Source organism: Sinocyclocheilus grahami, unplaced genomic scaffold (assembly GCF_001515645.1).
Source record: "Sinocyclocheilus grahami isolate Dianchi unplaced genomic scaffold, SAMN03320097.WGS_v1.1 scaffold58.1, whole genome shotgun sequence".
Classification (NCBI taxonomy): domain Eukaryota; kingdom Metazoa; phylum Chordata; class Actinopteri; order Cypriniformes; family Cyprinidae; genus Sinocyclocheilus; species Sinocyclocheilus grahami.
The window spans coordinates 2,823,331-2,830,419 of NW_015505237.1; positions in this window are offsets into that span (position 1 = coordinate 2,823,331).

The following is a 7,089-nucleotide window of genomic DNA, read 5'->3' on the forward strand; positions in this document are numbered from 1 at the left end:
TGACCCTGGAGCACAAAACCATAAGTTGCACAGGTATATTTGTAGCAATAGCCAACAATACATTGTATGGGTGAAAATTATCGATTTTTCTTTTATGCCAAAAATCATTAGGATATTAAGTAAAGATCATGTTCCATGAGGATTTTGTAAACTTCCTACTGTAAATATATCAAAACTTAATTGTTGATTAGTAATATGCATTGCTAAGAACTTTATTTGGACAACTTAAAGGCGATTTCCTCATTGTTTAGATTTTTTTTTTGCCCCCTCAGATTACAGATTTTAAAATAGTTGCATCTCGGCCAGTTATTGTCCTATCTTAACAAACCATACATCAATGGAAAACTTATTTATTCAGCTTTCAGTTAATGGATAAATCTCAATTTCAAAAAATGTACCCTTGTCTGGTTTTGTGGTCCAGGTGTCACATATTCTTTATTGCAGCTCTAATGCTGTATTAACCAATCAGAATCCAGGACTGTAACTACCCATTTTAAAATACCTATATTTTATAGGTATTTTTATATATGTATTAGGATGCAAAATAACCACACAAAACAGCACTTGCAGCTGCAGAGAGCAGTCAGCCCTAAATATCGTGCAAAATCATTCGTTATAAATGTAGGGTCCATTTGGCATGCAATCATCTCTGTAACAAATCAGCAGTGGAAAAAAAACAAATGGCCAATTGTCCGAGAGAAAACAGCAATGATTCATATGGCCTGTTTAGCAAACATGAAGCTCACTCCAGTGAGATTGCTTCATATTTCTCTGTGGAATCTCAAAAATGAATCTCCTAGCAAAACCTAAGGTTTGGGTTACTCGCAACCTGGTTTGCGGCGGTTCTGAACAAGAGCAGGTAATGTACAGAATGAGTAATTAAAGCGGGTGTCATATGGGTGATGCATGTTCCATTAATCCTCCTCCTCATCTTTAGATCCGCCCATTTATCTTAAACTAGACAAGCGGTATAACGCTTTCACGCAGCCGCAGGAATCTAATGCACGGCTGCGGACAGAGAAGACCGAAAAAATTAGAGTGTGCTGACCAATTGAATTATTAAAGCATGTGTGTGTACTGCCAATGTACAGTTTACTGCAGTCCAGACAAAGAAACAAAAACTGTGTACTAAAGGAAAATCATGACAGCATATGGGTAAAACAGATGATTTAGTATAAACATTACATCAATGTTCTGTTAACAAATCACAGTTGCTGATCTGAAGATGTGCGCTGTGTTGTTCTTGTGATGTCTGCAGTCTGTCATCTGCATGGCTTTGGTTACTGAACATGGCGGCTGGGCAGAAGAATAACGAGATGTCATGCGTCTCCAGCAGCCTTGGCCTCTACTAACAAACACACACACATACACGCACATGCAAACGAGATGAGTTATATGCACACATAAATAACAAACATACTATAACCTGGCACATTTCACAAACAATTATAGCCATTCACTACATGAAATTTACTGGTGGTGATTTTGAACATCTTTAACCTTGAACATTGACCGCTATGAGTGCAATAATGAAGCACAGATACATTGAGTGATGTTCTTGTGTTCGCTGCACGACAGATTCAATCTAACATGATCAATAAAAGCGGTTCAATAAAAAGCACTGAATAAAATTGATGACAATTTATGAATTCATGGCAGGACTGTGACTATAACCTCTGAATTCATTTTTGCCATTTTTAGCCATTTTTTGTAGTCGATGCAAAAAAAGAAAGTCATTATTTAAATTTTTGTGTGATCTATCCCTTTAATCTAGTTTTGTAGCTATTCACTCCCTCAGTTTTGGGTCTTTTCCCTTCAGTAGATGGTGAAATGAGCGGATGTTGCGATATATTCTTTGTGCTGATTTTAGACGGTCACACATTGCTCATTGTGTTCATCTGAATACACCTCATCTGCTATCCCAGCAAAATGGGTCAGGGTGATATATGATCATAGAGAGTGAAAGAACAGTGCCTGCCTTCCCTCTTTCTGTCTTTCTTCTACACCTTATGTTTTTTTCTCTACATTTGTCATGTTGTTTTTTATCTTCCCTGTAGCTTTGATAACATTATATATTTAATACATTAATGTAAAAATAATAAATTTTTGAATTCAAATTTCTGCTTGTCTCAAGAACAACATTTCAAATGTTTTCTAGCATTTTTCTATATAATATCCTATTTAGCTCAAAAATTAGGCTTGGACTTCTGGATTTTAATACCACCACTCAATGTCAGGAGCTGAAATTAATTACGTTTTTTTTTATGACTCGATTTTATGACTCTTTGTCTTTGTTTATCGGAATAATATAATATAATATAATGTAATGTAATATAAATTATTCCAATGCATTTTAAAATGATTTATTTATTAATTTATTAATCAACCAAAAGGAATATAATTATACTGTAAATTGCTGAATTCAAAATTCCATTTAGCTCAAAATATTAGGCATGAAAATGCCACTTCTGATTCTGCCTATCAATGTTTTGAGCTGAAATTCGTTTTTTTTCCTGCTAGGTTTTCCTCTTTGTTTTTTTCTCTTAATATAATATAATATAATAATTTATATATATTGTTATTATTAATTATGTATTATAAAGCTAAATTAATTTCATTATGGAAAAATTTTGCATTCAACATTCCACTTACCTCAAAAAATCTGACATGAAGCTACTGATACTGAATGTTTTGAGCTGAGGTTTTTCTAGTTTTTCTTCTGTTGTCTTGCTAGGTTCTCCTCTTTGTCTTTGTTTCTCTGTGTACTGTGCTGTCTGTCAGCGCAGTCTCTGTGGTCAGGCTTGACTGCACCTCTGATATACTTGTTTTCTTATGTTTCTGGGTTTTTTTTTTTTTGCTTGTCATTTTATTGATGTGTATGTGTCTGACCAGCAGCTATGGGCCACTCCACACATTCCACTGGGTTTACATCAAACCATCACATCTAGACGTCAGACGCAAACACAGCAGGTGCACACCTGGCCGTCTAGAACTTGTTGGTTTATATGCAACTGAAAGTGTGTGTGTTGTTTGAACGACAGAAAAGAGAGAAATATTGAAGTATCATTATACACAACTTGTTATCATTAGCAGTGTTTGTCAAGGCCAGCATCACTACTATTTTTTATGCTTAGAGGTACTTTCGTAACTCGTCCCACACCATTTGCATCACGGACATTAATTAGGCCTATATCTCAAATCATGCAGCTTGTTAAGGGATGCTTTTCTTAGTGATCAGTCTTACAATCATGCAGGTTGAAAGATAAAGTGGATGAAAAAACCCCATAGATTTACAGTAAAGCATAGATTACCAACCAGGGATATGCATACCCCAGGGGATACACGAAAAGATTCACATAAGCGAAATATAAATGCTAGGGGGTGCTGTACATCCATAGATGCACAAATGAGTATTGTTGAATAAAGTCGTTATTTTTGTTTTCTTTGCACACAAAAAGCATTCTAGTAGCTTCATTAAATTACGGTTTAACCACTGATGTCACATGGACTATTTTAACAATGTCCTTTCTTCCTTTCTGGACCTTGAACGTGTCAGTTGCAATGCTCTCTATGGAGGGTCAGAAGGCTCTCGGATTTCATCAAAAATTTCTTAATTTGTGTTCCGAAGATGAACTACATGAGGGTGAGTAATCAATGACAGAATTTTGGTGGCCGTTTCGCAAGGTTTGTGAACCAATCAAACACGTTTTTGACATTTTGTAAAAATGTTACTTCAATTTCAGAATACAATGAGGACAATTTCATGTTTTTAAAGTGTTCAAATAAAGGTTTGCAACATATGGCTTGCACCATGAGTATGGCAGATAAATAGACCACATGAAGAGTGGTGGAGTTTCCCTCGCCAAATTTCTCTGCCTCTTGAGTCTTCCCTCCTTTCTGCACACACAGACCTGTGGTTCCCTTTCAAGGGAACTTCAAACTGCGTCCGCTAGGGGTTGCTATGGGGGAACGCCTCCTCGTGACCCGTGACTGAAGCATACATTGAAAAAACACCAACACGTTGGCCGGCGACAGCCCATGACGTCACTACCAGTGCGACTATTAGTATAAATAGGCGCCGGGAGAACACGTCATTCTCTTCTTCGTCTTCACTGACTGTTTTGTTTGAAGCGTGCATTTGAAGGTGAGAGCGATCTCTATCCTATTATTATGGCGAGCACTAGCAGAACGTTTAGAGGATGTGTGCATCCGTGTTGTTGTTGTTTAACATCTGATGACACACACAATCTATGCATTATTTGTTTGGGCGAAGAGCACGCACACAATGTCTCCGAGGGGGCAATCGGCGTGCACTGTGAATGTTTTTCCAAGGAAAAAGCTCCGCTTTTGTTTGTCTCTCTTTTCGAGGAAAGAGGGGCAGCCATCTGCTTCCCGCGATTCAGGACCCGCCGCTGCTGAGGCACGGAGGAGAATGAACTCGTGGGGATCGATGTCTCCGAGGGGGCAATCGGCGTGCACTGTGAATGTTTTTCCAAGGAAAAAGCTCCGCTTTTGTTTGTCTCTCTTTTCGAGGAAAGAGGGGCAGCCATCTGCTTCCCGCGATTCAGGCCCCGCCGCTGCTGAGGCACGGAGGAGAATAAGCTTGTGGGAATCGCATGTGGATCTGGCCGATGAGTTTGAAAAGGGATTTTCCCTAGAAAAAAAAAATGACTGTCAGGGCATACGCAGCCGCAGCAGGTCGGGCTGGTGCTTCATTGCACACGATGGTGATGCTCCAAGCATATCAGGCTGACCTGCTGAAAGACCTGGATAAAGGTGAGGGCCTTTCTCCTGATGAGGTAGCTGAGTGCACCGCACCACGGATCTTGTTCTCCGTGCTACTAAGCAGGCCGCCTCTGCTAGTGGCAGGTGCACACTATGGCGGTGCTCCAGGCGTATCAGGCTGATCTGCTGAAAGGCCTGGATAAAGGCGAGGGCCTTTCTCCTGATGAGGTAGCTGAGCTGTGCCGCACCACGGATCTTGCTCTCCGTGCTACTAAGCAGGCCGCCTCCGCTATGGGCAGGTCTATGGCGGCAATGGTAGTAACGGAGAGACATCTGTGGGTGAACCTGAGCAGATATCGGGAAAAAGAGAGGGGCTTTCTTCTCGATGCTCCGGTTTCGCCTCACGTATTTTTTGGTACCTCCTTTTAGGCCGGTGATTGAGAAGTTCAGGGAGGCAAAGGCGCGCTAAGCGGCCTTCACGAAGGTCCAGGTCTGAGCCTGAACAACATAGGGTTCCTGGTCCGTCTCGGTCTGAGGACAAGAGACGGGCACAGATGGCTAGTGTCGCGGCTCGCGCTCCTCCTCCGTCTGTGGGTAGGGGTAGGAGGAATCGCGGGTCAAAGGGAGGTAGGCAAGACCTTAGGGATGTGATCCAGACAAGGTGTCAGCGCTTTCGTCCAGATCAGGGTGATACTTGAGTATCTATTAATTTCCTTCGGGGGGTTTACATCTGCCCTTTTCTTCCCCTTCCTAATTCCCCTATAACCACCAGCACTTCACCTGACCGAGGTTAGGTAGGAATTTCCTGCATTACAGTCTCCTATGCTGGACCTATGATGTTTTGGTTGGTTCTATGACTTCATAGCAACCACCTTACTGATGGTCTGGACTAGAGGCTTCTCTGGAATCGCCTCTGGAACGGGGTTCCGGCGCGGGAACCATGGTGGGTGAGTATTATCCATTCTATATATATATATATATGTGTGTATATACAGTGGGTACGGAAAGTATTCAGACCCCCTTAAATTTTTCACTCTTTGTTATATTGCAGCCATTTGCTAAAATCATTTAAGTTAATTTTTTTTCCTCATTAATGTACACATAGCACACCACATTGACAGAAAAACACAGAATTGTTGACATTTTTGCAGATTTATTAAAAAAGAAAAACTGAAATATCACATGGTCCTAAGTATTCAGACCCTTTGCTCAGTATTTAGTAGAAGCACCCTTTTGATCTAATACAGCCATGAGTCTTTTTGGGAAAGATGCAACAAGTTTTTCACACCTGGAGTTGGGGATCCTCTGCCATTCCTCCTTGCAGATCCTCTCCAGTTCTGTCAGGTTAGATGGTAAACGTTGGTGGACACCCATTTTTAGGTCTCTCCAGAGATGCTCAATTGGGTTTAAGTCAGGGCTCCGGCTGGGCCATTCAAGAACAGTCACAGAGTTGTTGTGAAGCCACTCCTTCATTATTTTAACTGTGTGCTTAGGGTCATTGTCTTGATGGAAGGTAAACCTTCGGCCCTGTCTGAGGTCCTGAGCACTCTGGAGAAGGTTTTCGTCCAGGATATCCCTGCACTTGGCCGCATTCATCTTTCCCTCGATTGCAACCAGTCGTCCTGTCCCTGCAGCTGAAAAACACCCCCACAGCATGATGCTGCCACCACCATGCTTCACTGTTGGGACTGTATTGGACAGGTGATGAGCAGTGCCTGGTTTTCTCCACACATACCGCTTAGAATTAAGGCCAAAAAGTTATATCTTGGTCTCACCAGACCAGAGAATCTTATTTCTCACCATCTCACCAAACTCCATGAGGGCTTTCATGTGTCTTGCACTGAGGAGAGGCTTCCGTCGGGCCACTCTGCCATAAAGCCCCGACTGGTGGAGGGCTGCAGTGATGGTTGACTTTCTACAACTTTCTCCCATCTCCCGACTGCATCTCTGGAGCTCAGCCACAGTGATCTTTGGGTTCTTCTTTACCTCTCTCACCAAGGCTCTTCCCCCCCGATAGCTCAGTTTGGCCGGACAGCCAGCTCTAGGAAGGGTTCTGGTCATCCCAAACGTCTTCCATTTAAGGAATGGAGGCCACTGTGCTCTTGGGAACCTTAAGTGCAGCAGAAATTTTTTTGTAACCTTGGCCAGATCTGTGCCTTGCCACAATTCTGTCTCTGAGCTCTTCAGGCAGTTCCTTTGACCTCATGATTCTCATTTGCTCTGACATGCACTGTGAGATGTAAGGTCTTATATAGACAGGTGTGTGGCTTTCCAAATCAAGTCCAATCAGTATAATCAAACACAGATGGACTCAAATGAAGGTGTAGAACCATCTCAAGGATGATCAGAAGAAATAGACAGCAC